Source organism: Emys orbicularis, chromosome 6 (genome assembly GCF_028017835.1).
Source record: "Emys orbicularis isolate rEmyOrb1 chromosome 6, rEmyOrb1.hap1, whole genome shotgun sequence".
NCBI classification, from domain to species: domain Eukaryota; kingdom Metazoa; phylum Chordata; order Testudines; family Emydidae; genus Emys; species Emys orbicularis.
This window is the reverse complement of record NC_088688.1, coordinates 54797676-54809707: the sequence shown is the minus strand read 5'-3', so window position 1 is coordinate 54809707 and position 12032 is coordinate 54797676.

Genomic DNA, 12032 nt, shown 5'->3' with positions numbered 1-12032 from the left:
CTTAATCAAGACAAGAATTGCTGCTATTTTGTGGCTGTTGGATGGTTTCAATCAATATGTACACATGTCAATATCACAAAAGTTAAGAAAAGAAGCACTAATTCATAGCCACATTGGCAGTCTCAGCTGAGAAGCTAAGGACTGAATGGGCATGGAGTCCAAAGTATCCTCTCAGTGCTGGAAGTTGTCTTCTGAGTCATGCAGGAAGCACACTGGCCCAGAAGCATGGTGGAATCTGAATGATCAATCCTCTTGCTGTCTCTGTTTTGTGAATAAATAGCAGATCTCCATCCCTCTGGTTGCCATCCTGGTAATTTCCATTATCCCTAAATTCATACTAAAAACATTAAACATTGTTAAATGAAAATATACATAGGCCCTTGTCACAGGGGACAGCTCTCATTACCAGACTGGCACAGCCTCCTGGTCATGTTGGGGATTAGTCTGAGGCTGACGCCCACATCTCCAGTCTTCACACCAGTACTCTATCTCTGGTCCCGCCTATAGTTTCTCTCTCAGCTCCCAGAAACGCAGCATCCTCTTTGCAACTCAGCCAGGTTGTCATCTGTGTTTCCCCCTTCCAGAGGTAGGTGTGGTGTATCTCCAACACCCCAGTGATAAGTGAGGGTGGGGGGACCCAGGCCTGCCCACTCTAATGAGATGGTTCTAGGGTATGCAGTCTCTCTTGTAAGATCAATTTATATTTTATCAACATAACAGTCTAGTCTCCTGTGTGGTCTTATTTCAGTGGCTCTGTTTAGGGTTCTGGATGGTGTTGGTGGCCTGTGACATAGCAGGTCAGACTAGATAATCTAGTAGTATCTTCTGGCCTTAAACTCTATGACTTCAGATAGAAGAGCCTTCATAATCTATTACTACCCATCCTATCACTTCTTATATGCTACTGAGACATCAAGTCCCGCTTCTGCTCTGCCAATATGGCAGTCTCGATGGTCCATTTATCAAATTTTCCACCTAATATGTTCGTGCTTTTTTCCATGCATGGGAGACACTCCCTATTACAATCTACAAAACGACCTCAATGTCCTTCTTCAAATTTCTCCTTAAAACATATCTCTGTAACCATGCCTACAAAACCCTTGACATAGTTAGTCAACTGGTGTGTTTTGACTGTTGCTTAGTATACTGATCATAATTGTCTCACCATTTCCTTCCTTGTGTTTGTTGTGTCCCCCTATTGATTCTCTTCTTTTATCTAGAGTGTTGATTCTTGGGGGCAGAGACCATCTTTTTATTATGTGTTTGTACCTCATCTTGTGTAAACCACATGTTTTATACTACAGCATTTGACTTTGGCCCAAAGAAAGGGAGAGAAGCAGTGGGGAAGAAGATACAGATTTTAGTTGAAATACTCTGTGTCTCTGCACACATGCAGAGGACAGGACAGGCATCTCAGCTAGAGGGGCCCAGAAGCATTCAGAGTTAGGGTGTGGCGGTTACTAGACATGCTTATTAGCTGTTCTTGAAGCTGTATTGGAAGTTTTCATTGTGGGCAACCCACCTGACAGGTAACACCCAGACCCAGTCACCACCCAACACCTGAGCCAATCAGAGCCACAGGTGCACGGGGAGGAGGTTAAAATATAGGATTTAAGTCCAGCCCTCTCTAAACTCAATAGCTGATCCATGCAGGACCAAGAGACACATCTGCTGTGATGGCTGGGTCTCAGTTCCCCTCCTCCTTTAGATAAGCATGAGTGCTACTCCAGCTTTAGTTACTAGAGAATCCTCCTATTAAGATAATAGTTTGGACCTAGAGGAACAGCTGGGAGGGGAATACAATAGTTATGCATAATATTTCCTCAGCATCCCCTACCCTATTATACTAGTTCAATAGGGCTGGAGCCTTTATTAGTTACTATTAGTAATACTTATTATTAGGGCTGTCGATTAATTGCAGTTAACTCACACAATTAACTCAAAAGTAATCTCAATTAAAAAAAATTATCACGATTAATCACAGTTTTAATTGCACTGTTAAACAATAGAATACCAATTGAAATTTATGAAATATTTTTGGATTTTTTCTACATTTTCAAATATATTGATTTCAATTACAACACAGAATACAAAGTGTACAGTGATCACATTATATTGTTGTTTTTGATTACAAATATTTGCACTGTAAAAATGATAAACAAAAGAAATAATATTTTTCAATTCACCTCATAGAAGTACCATAGTGCAATCTCTTTATTGTGAAAATGAAATTTACAAATATATTTTATCACATAATAGCACTCAAAAACAAAACAACGTAAAACTTTAGACCCTACAAGTCCACTCAGTCCAACTTATTCAGCCAGTCACTGAGACAAACAAGTTTGTTTCCATTTACAGGAGATAATGCTGTCTGCTTCTTATTTACAATGTCACCTGAAAGTGACATGACATGGCAATTTTGTAGTTGACATTGCAAGGTATTTACGTGCCAGATATGCTAAACATTCATATGCCTCTTCATGCTTTGGCCACCATTCCAGAGGACATGCTTCCATGCTGATGATGCTAGTTAAAAAAATAATGTGTTAATTAAATTTGTGACTGAACTCCTTGGGGGAGAATTGTATGTCTCCTGCTCTGTTTTATGCACAGTGTGCCATATGTTTCATGTTATAACAGTCTTGGATGATGACCTAGCACATGTTGTACATTTTAAGAACACTTTCACTGCAGATTTGACGAAACGCAAAGAAGGTACCAATGTGAGATTTCTAAAGATAGCTACAGTACTCGACCCAAGGTTTAAGAATCTGAAATGCCTTCCAAAATCTGAGAGGGATGAAGTGAGAAACATGGTTTCAGAATTCTTAAAAGAGCAACACTCTGATGTGGAAACTACAGAACCCGAACCACCAAAAAGAAAATCAACCTTATGCTGGTGGCATCTGACTCACATGATGAAAATGAACATGCGTCGATCCGCTCTGCTTTGGATCGTTATCGAGCAGAACCCATTGTCCGCATGAACGCATGTCCTCTGGAATGGTGGTTGAAGCATGAAGGGACATATGAATCTTTAGCACATCTGGCACATAAGTATCTTGTGACGCTGGCTACAGCAGTGCCATGAGAACGCCTGTTCTCACTTTCAGGTGACATTATAAACAAGAAGCAGGCAGCATTATCTCCTGCAAATGTAAACAAACTTGTTTGTCTGAGCGATTGGCTGAACAAGAAGTAGGACCGAGTGGACTCATAGGCTCTAATGTTTGCCATTGTTTTATTTTTGAATGTAGTTATTTTTGTACATAACTGTATATTTGTAAATTCAATTTCATGATAAAGAGATTGCACTACAGTACTTGAATTAAATGAATTGAAAAATACTATTTCTTTTGTTTTTTATAATACAAATATTTGTAATAAAAATAAATATAAAGTGAGCACTGCACACTTGGTATTGTGTTGTAATTGAAATCAATATATTTGAAAATGTAGAAAACATCCAAAAAATATTTAAATGAATTATATTCTATTATTGTGATTAATCTCACTGTTAAACAATTAATTTTTTAAATCTCTTGACAGCCTTAGTTGTTGTTATTAATATAGTAGTAGATTTTATGGCCAGAAGGGATAATAATGATAATATAATTGGAAGAGATGGCTAAAATCTACCTACAAAGACACACATTTGTGCCTGGAATCCTTTAAAAAACCCTAACTTGGATGTGATTCCCATGTACGTTAATGTCCCCTTTGACAGTGTAATGGTGGTTTAAAAGGAGTGTAAATAGCCCCCTAAAACTACCCCCTGCTCAGGTGAGTTCCCTGGCTGGAGCAGAGCAGACATAAGGTCTCTGTACCAGCCCCCAACCTAGGGCGTGTGCTGGAGACAGAGAATGGGTGTGGCTGGTGTTCACTGTGCTACAGCTATGCTTTGCTTCCCATAGCCTTTCTGGTGTGACTGCCAAAAGGTATTTAAATTACTATCCCTTAGAACTGTGAAATCTTGTCCAGTGGGAACTGAAAATAGCAGCTATTTAAGGGCCTTTCATTCCTAAAATGGGTCAAAGAAAGAATAATGGCAACATGGATTTTCCTTCGTCTGAGAGGCAGGTTATTAATTAGTTACAGAACATTTTTGTCTGACTGCTGTTCCTCCTGAATGTAAAGGTACTATAGTATAATTTGTCATTCCCACTGAAGGATTAGTACTCTACTCTACCAGAGTGCATTTTACCTGCAATGATGTTCTGATAAAAAGGAATTGTTTTTGGCCTAAACTGCAATTTCATGATATTCTTTAAAAAAAAAAATTAAAAACATTGCTTCCATTAGCTATCACAAGAGACCAAAAAGATCTAATTGTCTTTCTCCCATGCAAAAGCAAATTGCACTGCTTATTTCCTAACTAAATGACAATTTGTCTGTAATTACTTCTTTTTGGGTGAGATTTATTTTTACCATTTTTAGAGGGTTATTGACCTCAACAACAGGCAGTGTGCAATCTGACCTCTTTGTGACCTCAGATGCTGAAACTATACATTGTTCAGAAATCATTGCTAGGTAATGAATAAAGGGAAGAACAGTAAAGAGTGTTGGGCAGAATTCATATAACTTCATTGATTTGGAGAATAACTACATACCTCTTTAGAATGGTCATTGCAATGATTAATGTCTGAAAAATGCCATATATGGCTAACATTCAACAGCATTTTTCTCACAGTAGGTGTCTCTGAGGGCTGGGGTTCATAGCAGCCCCCAGATCATGAGGTTATTTGCACAACTGTCCTTTAAAAATGTTTTTTAAACAAACATGAGCAACTGTGCATAGATCCCAGAATACAACATCTCGGTTCCACTTCTGCACTTCCAACACAGGGGTGGCTTGGAGATCCTTCACCCTATTTTACATGAAATGAATGAGCTACATTGATGGACCCCAAGGTTACATCTTATTAAGCTTCATCAATATTTTAAGGTCAAACCTATGCATAGCAGTGTGGTCATGGAAATTTTCTGTGATGGGGGAAAAAAGAACTTCAGCTCTGCTAATTAAATACTTACATAATTAGTCTATTTTTCAAAAGTGCCGAACACCCAGAAACTCCCATAGGTTTCTGTTGGGGCTGCTGGGTGCTCAGGTCTTTTGAAAATCATGTTTTAGTTACATAAATATGGATTTAAGAACCCACTTTTAGGCATCTGTGGTCAGAGTCTCAACTGATGTAAATTGACATAGCTTCATTGATTTCTGGGATCTGACCCTGTTTTGATAATCTTGGCCACAATGTGTTTACTCTTTCCTAATATGTCATATCTGACCTTATATGCCATTTAAAAGCCATTCATAATTGAGACTTTTGGAAACAGAAGCCATTTTATTTTCTGATGTTACATATTACAAATAATAATTAGTGCGTGTGCTAACAGATAATGAGCCATAATCTTTATAGTACCAAGCAGTAGCTCATTGGTGTTACATTATTGTGACCAAATCAATATATTTAACATTAACAGACCTATAATTATAAGAACTAAACATAAATCAAACACTTATCACTGCATTCAATATTTAAAACCATCACAAATACTTAAAACTGGCACTGGGAAATATCAAATGTAATTGTAATGAATAATTAATAGTTACCTAATTATATAATCCATAGACCTAATTAACAAAATAGTGGTGATTGTATAGGGGAAGGGGGGAAATGGTGCTTAGTTATTCTAAACGAACTCAACATTTCAATTATTCTAAAAGTATTCTACCCTGGGTCCAATTTTCTTCACTTACAACCTTCTTAAAGCACTTTGTAAAGATTTTAAAATGATTAACAAAGTGTGTGGGTGAAAACGTGTCTGACATAAGGATGTGGGGGCTGTTAGCAACTCATATTTAATTAGAAAATTAAAGCACCGAGAGTCTGCAGTCACTTTCTCATTAGAAGTGCAAGTAGCAAAGTGCTCACAGATCTAAGCTGACAGCTATTGCAGGGAAGTACGATTTCTTGCAGGTTTTTTTGTGTGTGCTTTGCTTTTACACAATCTTCTGTATAGAAGAAAAAAAAGCACCATTCCTTTGATCAGCTACCAGTGGAACCGAATATGTGATACATATGTTGGGCTAAATTCTGCTCTCAAAGGGCTGAAGAGAGTGGGGAAGGCTAAAAGGCTTATCAAACAACAGTGGTTTGGGGGAAAGGGCAGTGGAATGTTACATAGGGGTCATACATGTGAAAAAAGGGAATATTTTCCATGTGGGGGAAGGAGGGAGCCCATCCTATCTACTCTCCTTAAGGAAGCTGTGAGTTCAATTCATATAAGGAAGAGCTCAGCTCCAAGCCACTTTTTATTTTAACACAATTGATTTGCCTATTGCTAATAATCAGATTGTAAATTCTGTGAATCTGATTCCCTGCTGTGTTACTCCAGTTTTATGCTGATTTAATGCCATTAAAATTAGGAATTACATAGGTGTAAAACTGGAGTAGTGCAGATGTGAATCATATCTTGTGATTTCTTTGAAGACCCTTCATGTAAGGAATGTTGTGCGGTGGTATGCACTTACTGTCATTTGATAACACCTGGGCATTGGAATTTAAATGATGCAGAAGATGCTGATCAGATAAAATATCCTGGGCAATCATTAACAATTTATGATCAGTTTATTACATGAATATTTGCATAACAATGATGCATGTATGTGCTAGTTAAAAAAATTGAACTAATCAATGTGTGTGTGTGTTATAGTCTCTTACAGCAATGGATTTTCTTCTCTGACTTGTGGAGATGTTTTTCTTAATCATATTGGCAATAGATCACAGGGTTCACTGTTAAATTATATATTTATCATGTCCTGTTCAATCTTCAGGGGTTGTAGATCCTTAACATTATTCAGAATGGTTTGACCAACAGCTGTAAATAATGTCACTTAGCCTGCAGTGTTTGTGTAACTGTTTTCTCCTTCACAATCTCCTGTGTCGGCATTTCTCTGAAACGGAACAATTGCATTCCACTAACATGGGTAAATGTTGCTATTTCTGATATCTAGTTTCCAGGTCATCAGAGACAAGCCTAGCAGGAGACGCTGGACCAGAACAAAGATACATTTTACTATGTTAAGTAAGTATCAATTAAATTGTTAATGGTCATCCCAAAGGCATAGATAATGAGCAGTACTACATGTTTCGAAGCGAGGAAGAAATCAGAGCAGATTTAAGATGTTGGGTCTCTGGAGTCTACTCTTCAGGAGGAGTTAGCAGATTACTGGAGGAGGCTAACAATGATTGCAGCTTCTGAAAAGGGAGGAAATGCGATATATTTTCCAGCATGGGTTGATCCTCTTTTTCTCCACCTCTGTCACTCTTATGATAGATTCCACTGACCTGACCTCCAAATCTCTTTTACTTAATATGCCTCCTGGCCTTTTCCAGTTTGTGCAACCCTCTGAAGAAATCATTCTGTGTCTGTTGGACATAAGATTTTTTGTTGGTGGCCTGTTAAGCAGCTGAGGCTAATAAATAAGATCTGGAAAGGTGAAAGCTTGCATATTCTTTGTAATATACAGCTATGCAGATGCTATATTTAAATTCAGTCTCATGATGGAACCTATTCCAGTATGCAAGTCTTGTATGAATTGCTTATTTTGAAATTTGAGTAATTTAAATTCATCTTACTCTCTCAGATGTTAAGTTATACAGAAAAATAGCAAAGTTGATTTCAAGATATGTCTCTGCATTCTTAAATGAGGCTGATGACATTCTTCAGCACCCTCTCTTCTGTTTTGAAATGGATTTTTTATGAGCTTTACAGATAATGAAGAGTAAAGAATCTGGTTGCAACTGCTGTTCTACTAAAAATGTATTTCTGTTTGAAATGAAGATTCAGGCTCTAAGCCATTTGTCTTAACGTGAGTGTATGTTTTTTTATAAATGAAGTTTTATAGGATTAATGCATTTCAAAATATGAGTTTCTTCCAGCACATGAGAACCAAAGAATTAGTCTACATGTGATATAATGAAAGGAGTGAAATTTTGGAAAGTGAAACCGATTTCTACTTTAGAGGAGAGTAAAAACATGTTTGAAAATGACACTGGGGAGGTTTAATATCTATATGCATCACATTTGTTTGATAGACTCTGATCCGGAGGTTAAAACGAGAAAATCTTCTGAAGAAAGTTTGGGAAAATATTCCCTCCCAAAATAACCAGGGACTGTGTATTATGGGTGTTGTGAAACCCAACTATGGCAGCAGACGTGATTAAAATAATTTACATTTATATAGCTCCTACATAAAGAAAGAGCCTAAAAGCTTTACAAACAATATGTAGGGATCAGTGAAGCCACAACTGAAATGCAGCTGCCTCCAAGGTGAAAGGAAGCTATTATTTTGATAGCACATACCAACACTACACAATATTCTGGACAGAATGTGAAGATTATCTTTTTGAAACTCCAGGGAGAATGTAGGCAGGTACAATGTGCTCATCTTATTTGCAGTTTGATCTGAAGAGCAGGACGAACACCACAACTCAAGGACGCATCTACTCTTGCTGGGAATCAGTTTCTCAGAGCAGGTTGACATACATGCACTAATTCTGCTTGAGCTAGCATGCTAAAAATAGTGGTGTAGCTGGGGGTGGCATGGACAGCAGTTCAGGGTAACCACCTGAACACAAATCCACCCAGACTCCCTTGTGTATGTACTTGAGCAGCTAGCCCAAGCCATTGCCCATGCTACCCTCACAGCTACACTCCTAATTCTAGCCCAATCACTTGAGTAGAGCTCATGCAGCTGTCCAATCATGCTCCCAGCTGCAGTGTAGACATACCCCCCAAAAATGTGCCATAGGTTATTTAATAACCATAAGAGGTGAGGAACTTGACTGTATGTTGCATTCAAACGATGGAACCACTTGTAACACCATGCTGGGAAGTGGTTCAGTACAGAATCAGAGGGCCACTTCCCAGCATGGTGTTACAAGTGGCTCCATGTTTTGAATGAAACGTACAGTCAAGGTCCTCATCACTTATCATGATAATTGCAATGCATAATTCCATTACACTGCTCTACAGCCAAAATGCTTCTGAAATAAATGTAGTCAAACTTTACTAATTCTGGGTCACTGAGAACGAAAATGATGCTTAAAATTGTTGATTGGCTCTAGTTTTCAAGATATGCTATTGGATCAGTATATACGACCCTTGACTTGGGAATGGCGGAGGATAAGTGAGTTATAAAGGGAAGGGATCTCAATTTAAACCAGAAATGACTAAAATACATCTTTGACTGGTTCTATGAATAAATCTATGACTGGGTTTGGACAGTACTTGCTTTTTAGGCAAAACAATGAATGATGCAATCTGAAGCTGGTATTGCGTCATACATGATAGGAATTGCATCATGTTATTCCTAGAAGTCATGGATGATGCAATCATAATGAAGCTTACATCACTCTGCTGAACAAATTGCCCTATATCAGCTCTAGAAACCATACAGTGTCGTGCTCTCTTATTTGTCAGTGTTTGATTTTGCAAAGGGACACATTTCTGTTTAGCCAAAGTGAGAAGAGATGCCTCGTACTTGTGTGAACAGTGCAGATAACTTCTGCTATGTTTGTGGTGAAGTGACTTTTGCATCACAAAAGCGCAGTATAACCACTATGGTTAAGAAAGCCTATCACCTTTATTTTGGCTGCAAAATTGGAGATCAGGACAAGAGGTGGGCCCCACACATATGCTGCAACACTTGTGCAACAAATCTTCGCCAGTGGTTGAACAGGAAAAGGAAATCTATGCCTTTTGCAGTGCCAATGATTTGGAGAGAGCCAACAGATCATACCAGCAATTGTTACTTCTGCATGGTGCCTCCAGTTGGGAAAGGTGTGTCAAAGAAGAAAAAGTGGACTGTGCATTATCCAAACATTCCATCAGCTATACGCCCAGTACCCCACGGAGAAGGACTGCCGGTTCCTGATGCACCAGAATCATTCTCACTTGAGTCAGACGAGGAAGAGGATGAAACTTCTGGTCCTGAACCATCAATGTCACAGGACCCACATTTTCTCCCATCCTCCTCCTCCGAACCACACCTCATAACACAAGGTTAACTGAATGACCTTGTCAGGGATTTGGAACTACCCAAGAGTAAGGCAGAGCTGTTGGGCTCCAGACTACAGCAGTGGAATCTCCTGGCAGGTGATGTTAGGGTTTACATGTTCCGTGACCGTCAAAAGGATCTTGTCCCATTCTTCTTCATGGAAGGTGATCTTGTAGCCTGCAACAACATTGATGGTGTGATGGCAGCCCTCAACATCGTTCACGATCCAGATGAGTGGAGACTGTTCATTGATTCATCCAAGACGAGTCTTCAAGCTGTTTTACTGCATAATGGCAATGTTTTGCCATCAATTCCAGTTGGTCATGCAGTCCATATGAAGGAAACCTAGGACAACATGAAACAACTTTTGAGGTGCATAAACTATGACCAACATCAGTGGCAGCTTTGTGGCGATTTGAAGGTTGTTGCTCTCTTGCTTGGTCTGCAGACTGGATACACAAAGTACTGCTGTTTTCTCTGCGAATGGGATAGTCGTGCAAGAGATTCCCACTACATCAAGAAAGATTGGCCACTCTGACAGCCATTGGAGCCTGGGAGAAAAAGTGTTCAGCATCCACCACTTGTTGAATCAAGGAAGATTTTGTTACCACCCTTACACATCAAGCTGGGTCTGATGAAGAACTTTGTCAAGGCCATTGACAAAACACAAGCAGCTTTCAAGTACCTCCGTGGAAAATTTCCAAGGTTAAGTCAAGCTAAGATAAAGGAAGGTGTCTTTGTTGGTCCTCAGATTCGTGAACTTCTTCGAGATGATGCATTTGACCATGCACTGCGTGGCAAGGAAAAGACGGCATGGAAAGCCTTCCAGTTAGTGGCAATAAATTTTCTCGGAAACAACAAGGCAGACAACTACAGGTTGTTGGTGGAAAACCTCCTCAAGGCATACAAAAGCCTTGGTTGCAACATGTCACTAAAGCTACATTTTTTGCACTCTCATCTAGATTTTTTTCCACCGAACTGCAAAGCAGTGAGTGACGAGCACGGCGAGCGATTTCATCAGGACATTGCAACAATGGAGAAACGCTATCAGGGCAAATGGAGCCCATCAATGCTTGCAGACTATTGCTGGACAGTGACAAGAGATGCTCCATTTAATGAATACAAGAGACAAGCCAATAAGCGCCGAGTAGACACTGAATAGGACTAAACTATGTACAGAATAGTTTTTTGCCTTTTTTTTCATAATAAATTTTATTTATATAACCCTTTTGCTGATTTTTTTAAGTGTTACATAAACAGGACAGGTGAAATATTATCATGTAAAGCAATCATAAACACATGAAAAGTCCTAGGTTTACAATTTATGATTAAAACTCTACTATCTACACAATATACATAGACATAAAATGTAAAAACTTAAATATCTTAGAAACAGTAGCCAATCAGTTGTTTTAATTGTCATATTTGAATTCAGCACATCAAAATACATAATAAATAGCACATTTTATCTCTGAAGCAGACGACTTCTCAAAAATTGTAGACCAGTGTTATTTGTGGTTTCATACTGATGATACAAAGTATATGCTGTTGCTTCACCTCTGAAACAATAATCATTATATCGAGGCTACATAAACTTTTAAATGGGGCTACTGACAACTGAAGAATATGCTTATAATCAACTAAAGCAATAGCTATGGGTGAAACATGAATATTACATGGCCCTCATTCCCTTTGTAACATCCACATTATAAAGCCTGTATTCCAGAATCCTGAAAGATGATAAATACTGATCACTGATGGCAATTCTTGTAAACTTAGATCCATACAATACTCAATCCCAATTCCATCAGGAAGGTGGTCGTAGATGAGAATCAGGATCATGGCAAGGTAATTAGAGAAGAGTGATGGATCAATGACACAGCCCTACTTGACACCAGAGATCAAAGGTTTGGTCTCTGGGCTGTTGCACAGAATGGTGGCAGTCATCCCATCATGAAGTAGT